Here is a 24,875-nt window from a genome sequence, read left to right as displayed (position 1 = left end):
TCATATTGTATAATAGAAAGACGCAGGGCTCTTTAGATAAATCGGGGGTATATTAACAAAGAGAATGTAAAGATGTGATCAGAAAGCAGAGGGACAGTGCATGTCAGCCGGAGAAAGCTAATGATCATACCAGATAATAAGTGAAAGCAAAACAACATAAATAAATAAAATAAATACCTCAAGTCCAAACTTTCACAAATAACCTAATGCATACACACTCTAAAAAAAGAAAGAGAAAATTTTTGTTAGCTATACATTTAATGAGGATTAACAGCTAGAATATACAAAGAAATAAAAAAATAAGAAATAGCCCAATCACAAAACTGATTTTGTAACTGAACAATGTTCTCAAAAGAAGAAATTCAAACAGTTAGTAAATGTTTTCTAAAATCTTCAACATCTTCACCTTTCAGGGAAAATAAGAAATTGCTTTAATATTTCTTCTCACCCCAGAATGGCCATCATCAAGAGAACAGTAAATGCAGGTAAGGATGTAGGGAAAGGGGAGCCCTCATGTGCTACTGTGGGAATATAAACAGATGCATCTACTACAGAAATCTTTGTGGAGATTTCTTCAAAAGCTACAAGCAGAACTACCATAGGATCCAGCTGTAACACTTTTAGACATATAAACAAAGAATATCACACCCTATGACAGAGACACTTGCACCCCTATGCTCTTTGCTTCTCCATTCCTAATAAGTGAGAAGTAGAATCTGCCTAGATGTCAGTCAACTGATAAAAGGATAATGGAATGGAGTATATTACACCATGCAAGTTTTTAAGTGCTAAAAGCAAGCTAAATTGTGAAGCTTTTAGGAAAATGTAGTTAGCTAGATAATGCTATATCAAGCATGACAATGTAAATACCAAGCATAGGCCCAGAAAGACAAATGTCATGTATCCTCTCTCATACATAGATAACAGAGTTGAAGATTTAGAATTTTGTATTTAAGCTGGAGGAACTGTCTACAGAGACCAAGAAGTAAAAAAGAAGTTGTGATATAGGGAGTAAGGAGGAAAAGACTAAATGTGGGGATTATAAAACCATGTGAAAGAAAGTAGGGGGAATTAATACTATGGGCAGAAATATTTAAATGAGCATGGGAGTGGGGATATGAGGGAAAGTGGGGTTGGTCAAGAGAAACTAAAGACTTTGAAAAATCCATATAGGAATCTACCATTTTATAAGCTAACTAAAAATTACAATCTTTATAAAAAGTATGAAAAGGCATACTCCACATGAGTGGGTAATGCTGCTCCCAGAAGTCAAAGATTTTAAACCCCAAATTACAGTGCCAGGTTTGAGAAAATTCCTTTATGTTCTATTGGTACGAAGCCTCAAGAGGCCCCCAAAGCAATTATAGGCTATTGTCACTGTGAATGGCTGGCTTAAGTAGCCAGTAAGACCCTATTGCTGAAGATACTATGTACCACAGATATAGGACACAAACAAATCCAGCTGGAACTGAACTAGAAGCTATCCTCTCAAATGGATAACATTTATTGTATTAGAAGTTCTTTTGGAGCCCACTACCTATGGTGGGACACCTTGCACAGCCTTGATGCAGGGGAGGGGCTTGGACCTGCCTCAACTGAATGTACCAGGCTTTGCTGACTCCCCGTGGAAGGTCACACCTTTTCAGAGGAGGGGATAGGAAGGGGGCTGGGGGGAGGGAGAAGCAGTTGGGAAGAGGTAGGAGGCATGAGAGGGGAATCTATGGTTGGTATGTAAAATGAATAAAAAGTTTTTAATAAAAAAAAAGAAGTACTATTCAGAGTGTTGAGGAAGAAAAGTCATCAGTGATCTCACCCAGATATGGACCCTGCCTGCTGTAATTCTGACTTATCTGACAAGATAAACCCAATGATACAATAGAAGCTTGGATGTTCTGGGGATAATCAATGGCTGGCTGATTGAATCTGAGGCCCACTCTATAGGAAGAAGCGAGTACGCACCTGGTACTGTAAACCTAGTCAAATTCTGTGGCTAGAGAGGTTACAGTCCCTATGTGGGTAATCTATTACTGATGTTTTGCTGAATGGACATACAGTTAATTGCTTTCTAAATAGTTATACTTATACCCACAGACTAGTTCAGCTTTCCCTCTCTTTCTGAGAAACTTCCTTTGGCAGTGGGTGATAGATGATCAAAGAAAGGACTTATAAGAATGTGTCATCTTTGGTGTCTGGCTGTAAATAGGACATCTTACCTGCTCTGGGTCCCAGAAGAAAGTGTGGAAAGGCTGAATGCTGGAGTGTGAGGAGGAGTAAAGAGAAGCTCTGCTTCTGGTCTGACATGACTGATGCAATCATGGACACAGCTGCTGTGACTACCTCCACAAGCCCTGCAGAAGAAAGACAGGTAAGGTGAGCCAGAGAGCCATGAGGAAGAAGGGAACTCACTGGGGGTGGAGAGAGCTGGATGAGAGAAGGTCCTCAAGGGTAAACATAGGAACAGTAATCATGTGCATCGCAATCAAGCATGGAATTATCAAATTTTGTTTTAAGTAGAAGGAAAACTTTCAGACTAGGGAAACAAAGGACACTTATAAAAAAGGAGAAGGCTGTGAAAGGGGTAGAATAGGGGCTTATGGGGAAATTCAAAATACATTATCTGTGTGTGTGAAAATTTCCTTATGTATCACAGTATCATGAACAGTAAATATGCACAATGAAAACTAGCACAAATAAATAATCTAAATCATTGTTGTCTTGGTAATTTTTTTATAAATCAAACATCATTCTAAAATTTTATATATATATATATATATACATATATGTGTATATATATATATATATATATATATATATATATATTAAAGAATTGTTTTCTTCACGTTGTACCACTACAAAGACCCTAGAAGGTATCTGAGGAACCATCCTGTACTCACAGCTTTTGACACTGATAAATTGTCCTGGGGAGATCAACTCTTCCTGAGAAGTCTGATTGCGTTCAGATTTCAGCAGCATTGCAATAAATTAGATGCCACATCAGACCCTCTGTATCATAGATCTTACAAACACAGAAGCTCTCTGATCTATTGGTAACAGCAGGATCTTCTGATACAGCTTCTCAGTCACCAGGAAACTAACCCTAAAAATAGTAAATGAAGCAGAACAAGGAAATAGTCTTGTCATTACAGGCACTTGGCTTTTCTGGAGGAGGGAAGGAATGTAGTGTACTTTGAAAGGTTACCCATGACAAACAGGGCTGTGATGGAAGTTATTATTCATTCAGTAGTCTATGCAATAAAAACTTACCACCTGCTCATTGTGTGGTAGCTAATGTAGAAACAGAGAAGGAATAGAATACCTGTTGTCAACTGAAAGGAGATCACAGTCTGGGGGAAAGACATATACAGAGGGAGACTGTAATTCTCTGATAATGCTTGGAATGCAGATCTCCTTGTCGGTCCGTATCTGCTTAACTGTGTTGGGGTCTACATCAACATGTCATCTTCTCCACACCCAGCACTGTTACTTGTTAAGACTGTAGATAACATTCAAGATCTATAAGGGGAAACAATTTCCAAACTATAAAGCTGTCCCCAAAAATTACATCCTTCTTTTTTCTTTCCAAAAAGTCATTCCATAATGATAATTTCTTTGTCTCCTTCAAATGTCACCCCTTATGTAGCCATTTGGTACTTTATCACTCTAACATTTTGTGTTTGCTTACAAGGAATTTACCATAGTGGCCTAAATACAAAGGTATGTTTTTAAAAAGAGAGTTATTGTTCCCAATGGCTTCCAAATGCACTTCTAAGTAATGGGACTATATGTGTTTGCAGTTAAGTACAGATAGCTTTACAGTCTGTGCATCACAGGCAACTGACTGCTGTCTTTCCTGACAAGTCAGCCATGGATACTTTATGGGATGACTCTTTAATCAGTTTTACTGAGCAATGAAATGCTTGAAGTGTCCATTTCAATAACTTCTGTCAAATGATTACCTTAATTATCAGAATAGTTTTCTATTCCCTTAAAATGTTGTACTTGTACTCAACATTAGCCTCAGGCAAGATTTTGCTCATTTGCAAGTTCTGGGAAGGGAAAGTACGCCAAGTATGATTAACTATGACAACAAATTAGGAGAATTGTGAAAGATGAAGAGGAGAACATCTAAGCAGCCCAAGTCCTGCACAGCATCTTGGTTTTCACACCTTAGAACAGTTGAGTTCTCTTCGGTAGATCTAAATCTCCTTTTGGAATTTAGTTTTCAAATTCTGCATTGGCTTCATAATGCTATTCCTCTGTGTTTTCTTGAACTGTGGTTAAAAGTTAATTTCTGCCCTGTTAGTTTCAGATGTTTGTTTGTGTCCTCTTTGATTTCCTTGAATTTTCTGATCAGGTTTTTAATTGTTATTTTAAGTTTGATGTCCTGCATTTTATTTAAGCAATTCCTATTGGAGGAAATTTCTATAGGACTGGTAGACATTAGGGGAGCCATATTGTCTTGGTCTTTTATACTGTGTTTTTGTGTTTTTGTGGTGGAACATGTGCATGCATATTTATTTTGTTGGCTGTGTGTTAGATATGAAAATTCATCATGTCTATGTTGACTGGAGGTTTTGCTCTGTTTTTCCTGTTGCCTACAATTGGTTGGTTTCAGATCAGGTAAAAGTGAGCAGATCAATTCTCCAGACACTTACTGTTGATTATTGATTAAGGAGACAAGAGTGACTCCAAGTCACTTGTAACTAGTGTGATGCAGGGATTTAAGAGTCACATAGGATTGCCTTAGTGAAGTCCAAGCTGGGCTTGGATCTGGAAAAGCAGCACAGATCAGGGAACCAGGAAGACATTCTAAAACAGTGTGATGATGTTGCTCTCAGCTGGACCTGGGCCTGCATGGCTGCACAGGTCAAGATAGTTGGAACAAACTCAGCAAGAAAACACATGTATGGGCATAGGCCAAGAGAGTTTGCACATGCGACTACTGCCTTGGGCCCACAGAGGCCACATGTATGGGTAGCTCAGAATGAGTGTCCTGGATCAAACTAGGCAAGGGAGCCCATGAATATGACTACTCAGTCTGGGCCCAGAGGGTTGCAATGAGTGTTATTCGTGGCTTAGGTTAATTCTTAATATCTCCTTGCTTGTAGAGATTTTACTGCTAATAGTTTTACATCCAATAGTTCCCAGTGTATTAACCTCATATTATTTTGGCAAATATCATAACAGGAGAGTGGGTGAAAGCAGAGGAGAAGGAACAAAGTTACAAACAAAGGAATTAAGAGAATTGGAAGGAAGAGTAAAAGGAAAACACAGACATGTTAGATTTATTCTGAGTGCCTGGTAATGAAGTGGTTGCATGTTCCCTCTTAAAGAAAAAGTAAGTAAATCAGCATAATGAAAATAGCTCTGTGCTTGTGTGTGTGTGTGTGTGTGTGTGTGTGTGTGTGTGTGTGTGTATAAGAAATTGCTTTAAATAAAAATGTACAGATATTATATTACCTTTACTCACCTGGGTATGGTACTTTTTCAGGTTACAGTCACATTCATCCATTACAAACGAAGACCTGACAATAAGTTGGGAATGGCTTATTTTCTCACAAGCAGGTAACAGGTGGAGCCTTGACTGAGGAGCTCAGGAGCATTTGAATTGGAGCATCTGACAGCTCTTTCTCATTTTCAAAGACCTCAACTGGTGCTGGGACTTTAGCTCTTCCTTTCCATTTTCGGAAAGGAGGGAGGGCAGGGGAACTGGAAGGGAAGGCCTTTTGACTGAAGCAGCCCTTTAAAGAACTTTCCAAAAAGAGCCAGTCTGTCACTTGGAACTACATGTCTTTAGCCATCCAGTCGCAAGAAAACTTGGAAATGTAATATTTGTTTATTTATTTAAAAAAAACTTGTTTTTCTCTTTTCTATATTTATTTACTTTATGTGTATGAGTGTTTTGCCTGCAATGCATAACATGTGTTCCTGGTATGTAGCTGAAGTTTTCCTGTGTCCCACCTGGCCCATGGTCAGGACAAATCTCTCTCACTCACCAGTCCTGCAGCCGCTTGGACCCAAGAAAACACACAGAGGCTCATATTAATTAAAACTGCTTGGCCATTAGCTCAGGCTAACTATTGACTAGCTCTTACACTTAAATTAACCAATAATTCTTATTTATGTTTAGCCACATGGCTTGGTACCTTTTCTCAGTTCTGACTTCACATCTTGCTTCCTCTGTGTCTCACTGGCGACTCCTGACTCTTCTCAGAATTCTCTTCTCTGTTTGTCCCACCTATACTTCCTGCCTAGCTACTGGCCAATCAGCATTCTATTTATTAACCAATCAGAGCAATACATTCACAGAATACAGAGCAATATCCACAGCACTGGTACCCAAAGAGTCAGCAGAGACCATCAGATTCCCTGGAACTAGAATTACAGATAGTTGTGAGTCACCATAAGGGTGCTGGGAATTAAATCTGTGTCCTCTATAAGAACAATCAGTGCTCTTAACCTCTGAGCTCCACCCCAGAAATGTTATTTTTAAATGAACCTGTTAAAGTAATCAAAACCATTAGCTTTGGGATACTCAGCACAGGCTGAGTTGGTGCTGAGTTGACAGCTAGCAATCTTCCCTTAGGATTTAAGGCTGAGAAGAACAACCCTTACCAACTCCTGTCTACTTGATTACTTTTATTCACTGTGTAATACATATAGTTACTGTTGCTACTCATTCTTTACAGTTGTCTGGGATTAATGTTCCCAGCCTTTTATATACTTCTGTTGAGAATGTTTATCTGTAACTAAAGTATTTGTAGACTCCTTCCTTTTCCTAGACTGTAAGGTTTAGAAAAAGGTGTGTTCATTGCCTACTGTCAGACTATTCCATGCCTCCTCTCTTGGCTCCTGGCACTTTCAGAAATACCACTCACATCAATTTCATGGAATGTAGAACCTATTGCTCCTTCTAGGTCTTAGGCTTTTTATTGCCAACCACCTACTGCATGCCTTCTTAAATCCCGTCTGTGTATCTTAAAGGAAAATAAAATTCTAGATGTTGAAACTAAACCTACTTTACTCTGTTTTTTCACTGCCAATCTCCAATATGTCTTTTCACAGCTGAGACATCAGAATTAATAACAATGAACTCTTCTTTACTATGTCTCAGACAACATTTGAATATCTTCATGTCCCATTTTTCAGCCACTGCACCACTAGGAGAATATATTATGTTATACCCAGTTAACTGATGAGAAAACTGAGTCATAGAATGGAATAGATTAATAATGATGACCAGTGAGATAGCAAATAGTGCCCTCTTGAGTCACAAAATTAAAATTATTATTAGATTTTCTTTTGTTCTTAGTAATAAATTTGAAGAAAATTTTCAGTATGAAAGGAGAAGAAATTTTTTTCTTTGCACCAACCTTGACAAAATTCAGCAGCATGAAATGTGTAAGTGTGCCTCAATGTACTTTGCCCTGTGCAACTACGGCTTCACTGTTGGATGTTAGCTTTACTAACCATGCTAACACAATAGCTTTCAGACTCCCTGTGTCAGTATTCAGCTATTCTTAGGAGTAAATTCTGATTAGGTCAGGTATTTTATCCCAGTAAGAGAAAAGTAGCTAATACATGGCCCTCACAGCCACATTTCACTGTTCCATCACATCTACTCACATTTACCTCAGCAAATCACATGGTCAAGCCTGACTACAATGAGAACTCTGAGAAAGTTCAAGGAGACAAGGAACGTAACTGAGGAGGACAAGAGAGAAAACACTGTTTCACTCCTTACTCCATCATCTGCACGTTTTTCTCTATAGACAAAATATCACAATGGAGACAGAGAAGTCAGAATGTGGGAATGCTCACCTCATGACTAACTCAGTCAAACTCACTGAGTACATGAGATGGAAAGGGTAGAGTAGATGATCTGAAAAATGTCTTCGGAAAAAGCTCTCACATTTTTGTAATATTTCCACTTTCCCCAGAAGCCCCTTTGTCTGTGCAGCCTTCCTGCATTTCTCATTTTATGTGGAAGGAAGGTGCGGCTCAAGCATATTATGCGACAGATGTAAATCCCTCAGATTTCATCCGGGGTTGTAGTTATTACTGTTCTTTTTCTGACATATATGGGAATAAGCAATATATTTCTTATTCAATTGACAACTAAACATGTCAGCCACAAATAATCATGGCTGTTGTAGGCATCATTCTGTTGCATAATACACAGACACACACACACACACACACACACACACACACAGAGAGAGAGAGAGAGAGAGAGAGAGAGAGAGAGAGAGAGAGAGAGAGAGAGAGAGAGATTCCAGTACAAATTATTCATGAAAGCCAGCTTCATCTCAAAGACATCTCTTTGGTACAAGTTGGCTGCCAGCTGCAGCTAAAATAATTCATGCTTCTGCATGTCATCATATCAGATCTCAAATTTTAGCTGGAATAACTTGTGTCAAATTCCTGTATCTGACACAATCATTGTCAGAAAAAGAATATGAACTGGCTAATTGTCTTCTTCCCACAATCCCCGTATTTCTGTTTAACGGGGGTGGGGTGGTAAAAGGAGAGTCAGCACTAGAGAAGTAACCATCCAGGTCCACAAAGACAGTAACATGGAACATGCAAATCCGAACTTTATTGGAAAGTCATCAGTGTTAAGGAGTATGTCACCAACATGAAGAAAGAGAAGAGTGCAACAGTGAACTCTCACCATGTTTATATATCCTTGACAATATTTGTGTGCTTCTAATAGAAAACACAACACCTAATTCTAATACGGGCTTTAGAAATTTCCAGTTTATTTTTCAAATACGAGCATTTACATTCATTAAACCTGTTGCCCAGTTCTTAGATGCTGTCAGAAATTTTTCTGAGAAAAAGTCTCACTATAGATTGATAACCACGTGTGGTGGGAAAATAAAAACCTGTTAATGCTATCTCTAATGCTTTGGAGGAGTGGAGAACCTAAGCATACTACAGTCTAGTTTGCTGGGTTATCTTATTAACATAAGAGAAATAGTATTTATATGGCATAGACAGACATAAGATAACACCACATTTTACTTAAGAAGGGAGGGAGATGTAGATTCAAACTCTTAGCACACCACAGGCAGCAAATCTTTTATGTATCTTCTTTCTTTCTTTCTTTCTTTCTTTCTTTCTTTCTTTCTTTCTTTCTTTCTTTCTCTCTCTCTCTCTCTATCTCTTCCTTTCTCTCTTGCTTTCTTTCTTTCTCTTTCTCTCTTTTCTTTCTTTCTTTCTTTCTTTCTTTCTTTCTTTCTTTCTTTCTTTCTTTCTTTCTTTCTTTCTTTCTTCCTTTTTCCCCAATAAATAGCTTGCTCTTATTCCCAGAGGAGGACTTGGAAAAGCAGTCCATATGGGGAGTATATAGACAAGCTAAACAAAAGGATGGATTCTACAGAACCAGGCCTGAAGATGTGCCTTCAATCTTTTATATGAAGTATTTGTAATTCCTAGAATATCAGCCACAGTAATTCCCAAGAAAATAACAAAAGTATATTCTAAACACAAATAAAAGTGATTTTGGATTATCTGTTTTCATTCCTCTCTAATAGCTTGGAACATTGAAATGACTTCATGAGAGCATCTTTGTGGCAATGAGACAGAACATAGAGTCCTCTGAATTATTTGTGCTAATTACCAAGAAGTTATGCTATGAATAAATTAAATTTACAGATGAACAAAACATCTGTGAGTCCATGGTGCATTGTATCTCACTTTGAAATAGAATCTTCCACTGTATATTAGAATGATGTCCTATGCTTTATCTATTAGTCTTGGAGATTTGGAGGTATATGGTTATAAGAAATTGAGGTAAGCAGTCAAAGTAAATCATCTAGTGAGAGATAGGCATTTCCAGGAAGTTTGAGCATCATTGGTGACACAGATACGAATATTAAGATTTTTTGAAACTCTCACATAATTACTATGGCAATTGCTATGGGGACAAGGGGTCTTGAAAGTAGGAACTTAGAAGAATCAATGAATTTCAAGAGCTGAATGTTAAAAAGCAAAATGTCTGAACAGCTGATGAGGAAGTATAGAGAGAACTGTGAGTAAAAACACTGCTTTTCATAACAGAGGTCTGGGTTTACTACTGCTATATCTTCATCTGCATCATATAGCCCATGGCTTTGAATAAAGTGTCAGTCAGAGAACTGAGGCTCCCTCCTGGGGGCGCACTTTTTAAATTGTGTAAATCTGGATACCACAGTTGACCAATAAATAGGAACATTGGATTTGATCCCAGGACCAAATTGTTAAAAAAATTATCTAGATATTCAAAAAATACGCTAGAATTGAAAACTGAATGCTCTGTGATGCTGAATCCATCCAGGGGAGATAAAATATCTAAATTTCTGGACCTGCCATAAATACTGAAACCCAGCTAAGAATTTGTTTTGTTATTCCCAGGTGATTCTCCTATGTAGTTGGTTTGAAAATCACTTGCAGGGACACTAGTCAGAACATGTTTTCTTTTTTTTAATTTTAATTTTTATTTCTTCTTTTCATGTCTTCAGTGACATTTTAGAAGTAAGTATAGTCGATTTCTTTAGATACTAAAACTCATTTTTTCTAGATTTAATAACAATCTACATATGTGTTTGTACTTGCCAACAATCTGAAATGAATCTACATGCTAGCAAAAACACCAGTATATGCCTTCTTCCTAAAAGATGATCTAGGAATTGTAAAAATGTTACAGACACAAAACCTTCAGGGAGAAGGTATTTGGTAGTTTTGGGACTAAGCATTCCAAGAGCTCTTTGTTTTGTGGAGATAATTTGATGGCAATAAGTCTTTCTATACATATGTATGTATCAATTACTCACTATGAAATCCTCAATGTCCATTCCCTCTTTCATGAGCATGTGATTGTTTAAAGATCATTTTGGACATTTGAAAGATCTTATGTCATTTGTTCATTTGCTTCTTTATACTTATAGTAACACCACTGGTTGCCTTTAAAAATTGACCACTGCCCTCAGATCTGTGTTTATAGTCACTGTTCTGATGGACAATGTCCACTCAATTAAAAGGAACAAAGGAGGTAAACTAGCCAGTGATTTAATTTCTGGTTGTACCAGAATATTCAAAGAATCTGTGAACTAGTCTCTATTTGCTTTAAGCGAAACCAGTGCTACCTAGAATGAAGAGTTTCAAAAACAAGAAGGTAAGAAGACAAGTGGATTCATTTGTTTTCTGAAATAATGGAAGCATGATAGTGTTTGCTGCATGTTAATGCTCAGCATTGAGAGCAGAGCAAACACTAAGACAGAAGCAACACACTGTTCTCATTGACTCTTGGAGTTCTCAGCTGCTTCAGGTTAGAGTCAGGATGTTTAGTTGGAAATTAATGTTGTTGAATAAAGAACAATTGGGCTGAATCCTGAGTATTAGTGATGAAACAGACATCCCTTAACCAAAATTTTTCAACACAATGGTAGTGTAAAAGGAAAGGGCAATTCCACTAAAACAATCAGCTTTCCTGAATGTAAAATCATTTTCTGTCACTTTCCTGAGAGATGGATTCATCATATATTAGTCATTAATATGTTTTATTAAATGATACAAGAAGACATAAAAAATCTGAATACAGTAGAAACTTTAAGCATGTATTAATAATGAAATAACTCATAATTAAGGAAATATGAATTTTCTAGGACTCAACAAAAGACAAAATGAGAACACCGGAAACAGCAGATAAAATAATGACTCTATGGCATGAGTCAGACTTCTCATAAAGTGAGGAGATTGAACTTTTGGAGGTTTACCAGAACAAGCAAATGCTGAACACAGATTTGAAAGCTTGCCTTTCTGTAGTAAATAAAGATATAACAAATGAATGTGCTCCTCTGAAAACATGAAGCTCTTCACCTCTTTAGATTTTCTTTACTTAGAAAATTATATTGTGTAGATTCATTTTCCATAATTCAGTAAAATATCAGAAAGCAGCTTCTTGTGAGATTAATATTTGCATGCATATTAAAAAATTTAGTCATTTGAACACCTAACCAATAAATTCAAGAACCCAGAAACTAGTTTCTCCTGAACCCCACTTGTACTTAATCTTACCATTCACCATTACTAAGTCAGAGAAAAATTACCGCTGGCTGTCTAGGAAACTACATGAAGAGGAGTGAACTGTGTGATAATCTTATTCCCTATAAACCTGTAAACAAGAGATAAACCCACAAGAAAATGAAAAAACATCTATTCATTGTACATTGGGGGGAATGGGTTTAAATCCCCCTTTCAAAGCCTCTTCAAATGTGGGAAATGCTTATTAGGTAGGAAAAAAGTCCAAGGGAGAATTTGAAGAAGTCTCAAGAAGCAGAGGGATAAATGAAGAAAGAAATAAAAACTGAATGTAAAATATGCATTCATTGCAAACTTATGAATACTTGGTCTAATTTAAAAATTGGAACCACAAGTCTGCAATTCTGCCAGTATTACATTGCCTTTATTATACACTGGGAAAAAATTCCACCTATTCACATGATAAAACAAATTTTCAGGAATGTTTAATGAAAAAAAAAACCCTCAGCAACAGCCTTCTGACGGGAGTAAATGAGAATACTCAGGACTATGGTTTTTTTTTTAATTCTAGAAATTAAGGGTGTCAAAGTTTTCAGTTTTCTTACGTTCAAACTTTGAAGTTATAAGACTAAAGAAAGTTAGAGAATTAAGAATAGAAAGAGGAAAAATAAGAAGAAAAGAGGGTTAATAAGCAAGAAAGAAGCAAGGGAGAAGGAGGAAGACAAGGGGGGGAAGGGGACAGAAAAAGGCAGTAGCAGGAGCAGGAGGGGGAGGTGCTAGCAATTCCACTGGAAATTCGTCCTGATCATTTAAGGACCCAACTGAAGCCAGGAGAAAGGGAACGACAGGAAAGATAGCTCTGTCATACATTGACAGTAAGGAAGACGACCCAAATAATGTTCAATACTCTTACCGCTCACATAGATACAAATCTCACATGTAAACTTCTTCCAATAACAATTGCAAGCATGGTGCAAGTCTGTAGTTGGTTTTATTGACAAAGTATCTTTCTTGAGTGTAATTTTGCCATGTCTCTATGAACTTACCTCTCATCTAAGACTTGATCTGTGGACCTCCAGTTGCTCTACATCACCTACTTTAGAATGAATCCTGGTAAATCTTATTAGAATCTACCACCTTCAATGTGTGATTTATTTCCTTATTTCTCACCTGTGGAATCCTCACTTTAGTTAGTGTCTCTAACTAACCCCTTGTATCTCCTCTTTCCATCTACAATCCTACTCCTTGGCTATAAACCCCTAGTTATTTATGTTGTGTTCAGAATATAATCTAGTTCTCTGCTAAATTCCCTTTCCACTCTTGTTACACTTCCTGAAAAAATGTATTCACTTACTGCTTTATCGTCCATCTCTGGATTGCTTTAACATCAGTTAAATATCTCAAATACTCCTCTCTTTGTGTGCCTCTCTGTTTTATATTGCAACACCTCAGTTCTATGAATACCTGTCAGGACCAGCTGACCTTTTGAACATTACCTGAATAGCAGAGTAAGGGTTGAAAAAGAAAGAGACAAGAGACAGCAGATAGAATCTGGAGGGCTCTCAGTGAATACTGTAACAGTCTCAAACTTACTTTTCATAGCCTTTTTACACCCAAAGCAAGGTGGGCAAAAGACTTCTTTTACCATGGTTCAAGGAACAAACAAGCATAAATACCTCTTTAATTCTCAAAACATCTCATAACCATGCCTTTGGCCAAACATCTTGTTATTCAGCTTCGAGGAGCAATAACAAGCTTAAAATCTCTGACCTTAAGTCAAGATGGAATCAAACCACAAACTGGAGTCACCATGGGCTCCCACAAATATCAAAGCTAAATTAATTCCCTTGAGATTCAAAGTCTGCTCCATATTCTCTCATGTATCTTCCTTCTTTTTTTTTTTTTTTTTTTTTTTTTTGGTTTTTTTGAGACAGGATTTCCCTGTGTAGCTTTGCGCCTTTCCTGGAACTCACTTGGTAGCCCAGGCTGGCCTCGAACTCACAAAGATCCACCTGCCTCTGCCTCCCGAGTGCTGGGATTAAAGGCGTGCGCCACCACCGCCCGGCTGTATCTTCCTTCTTAAAGAGAAAAATAGTAAGTGATCTAAAAATGTAGGTCAGTTACAAAGAATAGAGTGAATATTATCAAATATTAAGTATACAGGTACCTTTTTAGTCTCAAATATTTGCTTCTACCAATAAATACACATATTCAGAGTCACAAAGTTGATTTTTTTTAGACATTCTTCATATGGAATAATTTTTAAACTGAAAAATCTTGAAATCTTAACATCACTTAACAGACCCATGAAGGTTTAAAAGGAAAGTTTAAAATCCATTTATCTCGCTTAGAACTTTTCTGGCAGTGTGTTCTCTAGAGTAGAGGCAGAAAATTAGGGAGATGAAATGATTATGGTGCACAAGTTTCCCTTAGAATAGCAATGACTCTTCCAAATGAAAGTTTGATGGCCCTGTGTTCTCAAGAACCAATTTAAAAATCTGTATAAGGAAATGCAACAGTGTGACCTACTTACTGGCTTAGGGTGCTGTCTGGAACACTGGCCACTCAGTTCCCAGAATGCCTCTGTTTCGACATTAAGTGTATTTCTTTCTCACTAGTGCTCATCCCTACTGTGCTGTTAATAGGAAAATAGAAATTGGGTTGAAGTTGTGGTCATTTATATTCAGCTAATAAATCTTAGTTTGTACAGTTTTCTTTTTGAGTAAAAAAAAAAAGCAGGAATATTTTTGTTATAAAATTATACGTGTAAACAACTAGACTAGTAACAATTATGAAATTAGTCAGTTCTTCAGCATTTATAAATGGCTTTTGCAGTATCTTATCTGATTACCACTACAAATCTGTGGGATGAACGGGACAGTTGCTATCTTTATATCCAATGGAAATCCGATTTCAAGAAGGTTTAATTTGCTCTCACTAAATATCTAACTACAGAGACATTCAATAATTCATGGAAGAAATTAGCCTTCATCTTTTAGAGATAAGTGTGAAAACTGCATGAGCACTCTTTTCTGAAATAAAGCCTCTGCAAAATTGAAGGTGTAAATCTTCAGGAGACATGACCCAGGGCACCTAATTTCTAACCACAGTAGAGAAGTGGGGGAAATGAGTCACCTGCTCAAATATAACACACACTACTGTTGCTACAATAACTTTATTATATTTAACGTGAAACTTGGTTTTACAGGTAAAAAATTAAAATGGGGTTAAAATAATTTAGTAGAAATACTTAATATGCATTCTAAAATCAAACTGTCATTAAATGTCCATGTTAGCATTCAGTTCAGGAAATGCCCATCATTCAATAAGCTTCATCCAGAACAGGACAAAAAGTCATAAACTTCCTTATAACCAAGCAAAACAACAAACATTGTGTCCCATTGCTATGACAAATGTTCCAAGTGAATGTCAAAGATCAGAGCAGGCTGTCCTACAATAAAAGACATTGTCCATAAAAAGAGGACTGGCAAAGTATGTGGGAAATCCTCCTCTTTGGACTTTCGTCTTCCACTTATAGCACAGATCAAATGGAATGCTCCTATTATTCTCTTCTGCAGTGGTCTTTATGCCTTTTATAAAACATATGTTGAAGCATATGCTTTACATATATTTATATTTCAAAAATAGCTATGTACTTTGAACAGCAAATGCAATGTTATATAAACACACGTGTGACTTGGGACAGTGAATGCAGTCTAGAGAGTGGAGAAAGCTCTGAGTAAGTGACATCTTGAGTGAATGTGTATTGTTGACATGGGCACAGTCATGTTGAGGACACCAAGACCTTGGTCCCATGGGACATTAACAAAGACATCTTTGTAGCTAGAGTTTTCCTGCCTGGCCCACAGTCAGGACAAATCTCTCTCACCCGCCAGTCCCACAGCCGCTCAGACCCAACCAAGTAAACACAGAGAATTATATTGCTTACAAAGTGTATGGCCATGGCAGGCTTCTTGCTAACTGTTCTTATATCTTAAACTAATCCATTTCTATATGGCTCGTGGCTTATCGGCATCTTCACATGCTGCTTGTCATGGTGGCGGGTGGCAGTGTCTCTCTGACTCAGCCTTCCACTTTCCAGAATTCTCTTCTCTGCTTGTCCCACCTATCCTTCCTGCCTGGCTACTGGCCAATCAGTGATTTATTTACTAACCAATCAGAGCAACATATTTGACATACAGAACATCCCACAGCACATCTTCTCATGTGGGTCAGTATTAAGGGGGATAGCGAAGCTTTCCTCTGGAGTCTCAGCATGAGTTTATGAACAAGGGACCAGTGTGTGCAAAGACTAGCAATCATGCTTCCTCCTCCTAGATAATTAGAGCCTGAGACTAATTGCCTACCACAACTAGATAAATCTCCTACTGTACTGTACCTAGTAAACATGCTGAGGTTCCAGGTTGGTAGTAGAAAATTCCTACCTTATCCCAGATTTATTGTAATGTGTGTTTGTCGTTTCTTCATGTCGATGCTGACCCTAGCCAGGGTTCCAGGACCCAAGCCTAAAGGGTGGAAGGAAAGTCATGCTACTTAAGTATACCTGTCTCTTGGGACAGGGAACGCAATGCTGCTTAAGCACACACTTGGGATGGCAAGTACAGTGCTACTTAAGCATATGTGCAAACCTTGATTTCTGTCCTAAATGTTCTATTGAAAATCATTTATCTCCAATGTCACAAGAGCCCTGGATAACTCATGATTACCTCTTGTCTTCTCCTGAACCCCACCACCCTTGTTATCTAACCATCTGAGCCAGGAATGGGATCAGTGGGACACTTGGAAGCCAACTTTAGGAAAGTCACCTTTTCACTAATGAGGCACGAATACGAGACAGCCGTAGTCAGATAAATTTACACTGTTATAGGAAATATTTGATGTTTCAAGGTACAGCTTTCACTAGAATCAGATGAAAGATATGAAATACATATGATCATACTTAATATTATAATAAAGATATATTACCACCTATAACCACAATGTGAAAACATGTAGTTTTTTCCAATATAGTGTCAAATATATCAAGAGAATACCAACTTAAAGTTATTGACATTATTTTAATTTTCAAATGAGTTGCTTTCAAAAGAATTTTATATCCTAAACATTTACTACTAACAAGATGAAATATTTCTCCAACTGAAACAGAAATTTTGAATTATCCGAAATCCCAGCAGACTACACTGAATGATTGTAGACCTGATAGAAGCCACTGCAAGGCCATGCTGTAGGGGAGAGACTCAAAGATGTTCTGAGTTGCTGAGTGATCAGCAATTTGTGAATAAAACATAAATGAATTAAAATAAACAACTATGTTGAGTTATGTACAAACTTGTGGTGACCCTGGTGTAAGAAGAATGGATTTAGTAAAGAACATTATTTTATGTTCTTTTCACTGTAAAAATCACAAGATTGATTTCCATCTCTGCTTCTAGTTAAATAGAAATGATAAAGCAGCAGAGTTAAAATTTCTGATATATAACCTAGGCAATTAATAGTGTTTTAATGAAGCAGACAGATAGTGGAGGCTCAGGTGCTGTCATTATAAGGTGGCAGAAACATGGACTCATCTGAAGAATTCCTGAGGATTACCAGGAATATACCTATAAAGCTAGTTGATGGAGGTTTTCTCAGTTGTCTTTGGAAATAAGAAACTAATATCGATCTGATTTTTCTTCCTTTGTTGTATATCAAAACCCAGAAAAGTCATCAGGAGAAAAGTCTTATGTAGAAACATAATTTTGTTTTACATCAAATTCTTTGGAGACTTAGGTTAATGCTCTCTTCTGTATGAAATCTTCTGCTGGTGTCGGTTCACTTGTAACATCCACCATATGCCGTTAAATGTAAATTAAAAGACATTGTATGAAAGCTAGGATCTAAAAGATCAGTAGAAATTGTTTCAATGACAGGTAAGATGGAAAAAAAAAACCTTTTATTTTATGAAGCAGAAGCAGGTCTTCTAATTTGCTTTCTGATGCTGTGATAAACAATGATCAAAACCAGGTTTTTTGGAGGAAATAGGTTTTTTATTCTCTTTTATTTCTTTTGTTGTTTTTGTTGTTTTTTTGCTTTAAAGCTTACAGCCCATTATTGAGGGAAGCAATGAGAGAAGCTCAAACAGAAGCCATTGAGAAATATGCTTACTGACTTCCTCTCTAGTCTTACCTAGGCCTACTTCTTGTACAACCCAGGGCCACTTGCTTGGGATTGCTACTGGCTGCAGTGACTAAGTCTTCCCATTTAAGTCCTTAATCAAGAAAATGCTTCTACAAACTTGCCTGTAGGCCACTCTGATGGAGACATTTTCTCAATTGAGATTCCTTTTTCCCAGACTACTCTAGGTTGTGCCAAGCTGATGAAAAAAAAAATCTAACCAGCACATCAAGGTTCCCTAAAGAAATGGAACAATAAATAAAGAAATTTATCATAATGTAGCAATTCACATAAAAATGAAGGGTGATAATCCATTTAATATAAAGACCCAGGAAATCAGTAGTGTTGTTTCAGAAGACTAAGACTTGATGTGTAGAAAACTTCCAATCAGGGTCTGACAGCCAGTAGAGCTGAGCATGATGCATCAATTCCAACATCAACGTTTCATAGAATGAACTCAACCCTTGTTTGACTTTTTTGTTCTACTTAAAAGTTCTCTCACACAGGAAAGGACTACCAGATTTCCCAGTCTACCAGTTCAAACTCCAATCTCCAGAAACACTTTCACAGATATCCCTCAAACCCCCCACCAAAAAAAAAAAAAAAAATGATGTTTGACCAGTGTGAACTTAAGTTCCCTGAAAAAGCAACTTGATGTTGAAGATTCTGAAGATAAAGTGCCTTATTGGAATGTCATGATTTTGGAGGGCTGTGGTGCTGCAGGTACAGGGACAAAATAATCTTGTGCTGTCATTAGTTCTCTGACTCCTAACTTGACCAGCTGACTCCTTACTTGGACTATCATTTACCCCTTTTTGATCATCATGTAAAGCATCTGGAATGTGTTATTAGCAGGGTATTAACTTCCACCCCGCACAAAGCTAAGCATGAACTGAAGCCCATTGTACTGCTTGTCTCACTTACCTCCTTGATGTCATCACTAGGACATTTGGGAATACAATAATTTATGATTTCCTCTAGTTCTGTGACTATTAAAATACAACCATTTCCAGATTGAAACATGTCTGACATTAGGGATAACTTGAGTATGTATTCCCAGGATTTAATTACATATATTTGGATCATCATAAACTATCTATTATTTCATTTAGAATAACTCTCTTTGGACAGGATTTTTTCTTGCTTTTCTGAGTTTTTAGATGTGTTGTTAAGTTACTAATAAGAGATCTCTCCAGTTCTTTGACATATGCACTTACTGCTATGAACTCGCCTCTTACAACAGCCTTTATTGTGTCCCACAGATTTGGGTATGCTGTGCTTCCATTTTAATTCAATTCCAAAAAAAATTTTCATTTCTTTATTTCTGTCTTGACTCATTTTTCATTCAGTAGTGAGTTGCTCTGTTCCCATGAGTTTGTAAGCTTTCTGTTGTTTCTAATACCCAGCTTTAATCCCTGGTGGTCAGATAGGATGCAGGGTGCTATATCTTATCCTTATATCTGTTAATATTTAATTTTAGTCAATTTTGGAGAAAGTACCACGAACTACTGATAATAAGATATATTCTTTTGTGTTTGGGTGGGATGTTCTATAGGTGCCTGCTAGGTCCATTTGACTTATGGCACTATTTAACTCCAGCATTTTGTTGTTGTTTAGTTTTTGTACGGATGACCTGTCTATTGGTGAAAATGGGATATTTCAATCACCCACTATCACTGTGTGAGGATCAATATGTTATTTTAGTTGTAGTAGTGTTTCTTGTGTGTGTGTGTGTGTGTGTGTGTGTGTGTTTCTTTTTATTAACTTGGATGCATAAATGTTTAGAATTACAATGACCTTCTGGTTGAGTTTTCCTTTGATAAAGTTGTAGTGTCCTTCCCTGTCTCTTCTGATTAGTTTTGTTTTGACGTCTGTTTTATCAGATAAGCATACCAGCTTGTCACATGGATCAATTTGCTTTAAATACATTTTTCTGTCCTTGTGACCTGAGATAACACCTCTCCTTGATGAGGAGGTATGATACTTGGATACAGTAGAACGATAGACCCTGTGTCCTAATCCAATATTTTATTCTGTGTCTCTTTGTTGGAGAATTAATGTTGAGAGTTATCAGTGAGAAGTGTATATTGATTATTGTCATTTGATTTTAATGGTATGGGTTTTTTTCCTTCTGTTCTGAGATTATTTATTCTTTATGCTGTCTTGGGTGTGGGTAATCCTTTTAGACCAAAATTTTCTGTCTAGTGTCTTCTGTACAGACAGATTAGTAGACAGAAGTTCCTTAAAATCAGTTTTCTTATAGAATGTGGAATGTTTTTCTTTCTTGGTTGAATACAATTTGTAGTTTTGGGGGGTATAAGTATCTGGGCTGGCATCTGTGGCCTCTTACAGTTTGTAGAACATCCATTCAGGCACTCCTGGCTTTTAGAGTCTCCACTAAAAATCCTGCTGTTTTTCTAGTGATATTGCCTTTCTATGTTTTTTGTTTTTTTTTCTCTTGCAGCTTTAACTATCCTTCCTTTCTTCTGTACATTTTGTGTTTTGATAATTGTTAGTTCTAGGAAGTTTCTTTTCTGGTCCTATCTATTTTGTGTTCTGTATGCTATCTGAACCTTCTTCAGATTAGGGAAATTTTATTCTATGATTAAAAAGAATATTTTCTGTGCCTTTAACCTGGGTATCTTCTCTTCCTTATTATTTGTAGGTTTAGTCTTTTCATTGTGTTGCACACTTCCTTAATGTTTTGTGCCTGGAAATTTTTAGATTTAACATTTTCATATTTCTCTTGTGGAGGTTTTAGTAAGAATGGCTCCCACTTGCTTATATATTTGAATGCTTAGACATCAGGGAACGGCACTATTTGAAACAATTAAGAGGTATGCCTTGTTGGAGGAAGTGAATCACTAGGGATGGACTTTGAGGTTTCGAAAGCCCATGCCAGGCCCAGAGTCTCTCTCTAGGTCTACAGATCAGAATAAAGCTCTTAGTTACTTCTCCAGCACCATGTTTGCCTGTGACCATGTTCTCTACAGACATGCCTCCTGCAACAATGATAATGGATTAAACCTCCAAAATTGTAAGCAAGCCCTTAAGTAAATGCTTTATTTTATGAGTTCACCATGGTGTCTCTTCATAGAAATAGAATAGTGACTAAGATACCTTTCTACTACCTTGTTTTCAAGACCTAAAATTCTCTCTTCGTGTCTTGTAATCTGTTGGTAAGGATCACCTCTGGAGTTTTTGTTTGACATCCTAAATTTTTATTTCTAGTCATTTGCTTGTTTTAATTTGTTCCCCAAAATATTGTGCACCCTAATAAACTTATCTGGGGTCAGAGAACAGAACAGTCACAAAATATAGAGGCCAGAAAATGGTGTGTGTGTGTGTGTGTGTGTGTGTGTATGTGTGTGTGTGTGTGTGTGATTCCTTCATGTCTTGAACTGTTTTCATTATTTCATTCAACTGTTTGTCTTTTCATGGTCTTCATTAAGGCGCTTATTCATATCCTCTTTAAGGTTCTTGAATGTATTCATAATTACTACTTTGAAGTCCTTTTATTGTGCTTCAGCTGAATTATTTTTCTCAGGACCTATTGCAATTGGCTTACTGGCTTCTGAGGATGAATATTTATAGCATGAGTCTTAAAGAGTCTTATTAATAAAATCAAACCCAGTGCCAGTTATTATGGTGAACACTGGAAGATCAGAGAGATAGAACAGGCCACAGCTACCTCACTTTGCCAATTCCTCGGCTGACCCTGTTTCCTCAGACTGGAAGCCTCTGAGTCCTCATCCAGAATGAATCTCAGCTGAACTGTTGCTCAAAAGCCCAAAAGCTTAACCAGTTCTAGTTCCTGGTTTTCATGCCTTATATACCTTTCTGCCATCACTTCCTGGGATTAAAGGTTCTTGTTACCATGCTTGGCTGTTTCCAGTGTGGCTTTGAACTCACAGAGACCCAGACAGATCTCTGCCTCTGGAATGCTAGGATTAAAGGCGTCTGTGCCACCATTTTCTGGCCTCTATATTTTGTGACTGTTCTGTTCTCTGACCCCAGATAAGTTTATTAGGGTGCACAATATTTTGGGGAACACATTATCACCACAAATATTGTCTCAGATGTTCATGTTTATGTGTTTGTGTTGGGATCTAGGCATCTGGAGTTTTGATATTTGAGGTGTTTCTTGGTGTAAATATCTGGTCTTGTCTTCATTGGATAGATGTTCCAATCTTTTGTTGCTGTTTACCACTCTGGATCCTAGGCAAGTGTCATGACTTTGGGATCACTAGAATAGAGTGCTTCTGTGGGTAGGTGGGTGATACAAATGAATAGAAATAGGCTGGAAGGAAAGGATAAAAGGAGCAGTGGAAAGGAGCTGGTGGGGTATCAGGATCTGCACCAACTGAATGAGTATCTGAAGAATAAAGGTAGGTTAGAAGGAATGGCTCCTGTGGGCAGTGGCTGAAGAACTAAGTGTACATCTGAAGAGATTGGCATGGAGGTCAGGAAGGATAGTGGAAATCACCTGCCTGATTCCCATCCAGTGTGGCCACGTGGGTTCCTGGTAGGAAGTGTTTCGGCATATCAGTTGCTGACACAAAGGAAAGGAGATGAGCTAGAAGGGGAGGCTGAGAGGTTAAGCATGAAAAAAACAATGAGGTACAAGAGGCAGGGGCCTCAGGGAAGGGAGGTAGGATGGAATTAGGGGTTACAGAAGAACGAAGCATAAGTCTGGGGAGGCAGGAATGGAAGAGCTTGGGGACCCTAGGTCTGTACCAGGAGCAAGAGCTATGTATTGCATTTATTTTAACTATTTGAACACCTTGTCATCTAGTAAAGTCAGCATATAAAATTAGCCATCACAACTCAACAAGGAAGATGTGAAGTGCTTATTTCAAGTGAATCTGGTTCCAGTGTAATCATCCATGGAAGACAGAAGAGAGTCAAACTACAATCAACAGTAGAAATACTTGTTTCTGTTATGATTATGGACTAGATCATGACCTAGAAAGTTAATGCAACCACAAAAAAAATAAAAAAGGAAGATATCATATTTGAAACATTGACAAAGCAAGACAAGTTCCTGTTTTAAAATACAGAAAGTGTAAATTTACTTTGCCTTTTAGCTGGAAGAAATATAGGGCTGGAGAACAGGCAAAGGTTACTGATAACTGTCAAATAGTATAATTAGAAGAAAAGACAAAAGGGAACTATATATATATAGAATATATAAATATATTCTAGTGATATTTCCCAACTTTCTGGGTAACAGACATTAAGACTACATTGATTGGCTCTAGCTACTAAACAGGTAATTGTGAGTGAGAAAATGCATTCCAACTTCTTGAATTTCCTTATAAAACCTAGAGTAAGATGATTATTAGTATTCTGTGCTGTGGGATGTCTCTTCCAACTACACTTCTGTGTTCAGAAATTTTCATCTGAGAATTACCAAGAAATACACATTCATTACAGATGACTGTTTTGTGTAAATTCCGGATTATTTTTTATTTTATATTTATTTAGTCCGGATTATTTTTTATTTTGTATGTGTGCATGAGCATACCTGTGTCAATGTCCCTTTGTGGAGGTGAGAGGACATCTTCCAGGAGTCAATTCTCACTTTCCACTATATGAGTTCTAAGGAGCTAACAAACTTAGGCCATCAAGCTTGGCACAAGTGCTTTTATCCACAGAGTAATCTCACTGGCCTTTTAAAGAAGGATTTTAAATGCTTATTTATTATTTGTATACAGCTCCATATTTTGAAAGAATTCATTGAGAGTGGACAGAAAAAAATCAATGTGGTTTTGGAAGGAGAATATTGGAGTTAAAACAGTTTTCAAGAACCTGAAGTTTGGCAAATAAAAGCCACACTCACAGAGCAAAAAGAAAAAAAAAAGACACAATTTTAGGACCAAGGGATAGTACAGGAGCAAAATATTTGCTACCTCTACTTCTACTTGACCTTGTACTCTTGATCCATATGATAGAAGGAGTTAGGGTTTTTTCTAGACATGGATCCTTTGGGTTCTTGGTCACTATGATAGGAGAAGTCAAGGTCTCTATCCAGCTGTGGATCATCTGTGCTCTTAGTCACTGTCACATGAGGAGTCACAGTCTCTATCCAGCTGTGGATCATCTGTGCTCTTGGTCACTGGGATAAGAGAAGTCAGGGTTTCTATCTAGCTGCAGACCATATGTGCTCTTGCTCCCTGTGATATGAGGAGTCAGGGTCTCTATCCAGCTGTGGATCATCTGTTCTCTTGCTTTCTGTGACCTGAGGACTTAGGGTTTCTATCCAGCTGTGGAAAGTTGTGTTTTCAATGCTTTCACTTTATTCATGATTTCACTTATAAAACCAAAGAAGTAGATCTTTCAGCGTCTTTTAAAAAGAATATAGTTGAGCAAGTGTCCTTGTGGTAAAATTGAGCATTCCTTAGGTATATGTCCAAGAGTGGTATAGCTGGGTCTTGAGGAGGATTGATTCCCAATTTTCTGAGAAACCACCATACTGATTTCCAGAGTGGCTGTACAAGTTTGCTTTCCCACCCACAGTGTAGGAGTGTTCCCCATGCTCCACATCCTCTGCAACATAAGCTGTCTTCAGTGTTTTTGATCTTAGCCATTCTGACAGGTGTAAGATGGTATTTCAGAGTAGTTTTGATTTGCACTTCCCTGATGACTAAGGATGTTGAGCAATTCCTTAAATGTCT

At 37.4% G+C, this 24,875-nt stretch overlaps 1 long non-coding RNA gene across 1 annotated transcript; it reads left to right on the top strand.

Annotated features, from left to right (window-relative positions):
* Positions 1 to 226: 226 nt before the first annotated feature.
* On the top strand, positions 227 to 5,777 carry LOC131905897 (uncharacterized). The gene is made up of 4 exons (XR_009378069.1): positions 227 to 485; positions 2,204 to 2,365; positions 5,188 to 5,338; positions 5,492 to 5,777. It is a non-coding gene; the product is annotated as an uncharacterized LOC131905897 (long non-coding RNA).
* Positions 5,778 to 24,875: the final 19,098 nt, after the last annotated feature.

Source organism: Peromyscus eremicus, chromosome 3 (assembly GCF_949786415.1).
Source record: "Peromyscus eremicus chromosome 3, PerEre_H2_v1, whole genome shotgun sequence".
Classification (NCBI taxonomy): domain Eukaryota; kingdom Metazoa; phylum Chordata; class Mammalia; order Rodentia; family Cricetidae; genus Peromyscus; species Peromyscus eremicus.
The sequence above is the reverse complement of the archived record's forward strand: the minus strand, read 5'-3'. Positions and strand labels throughout refer to the sequence as shown.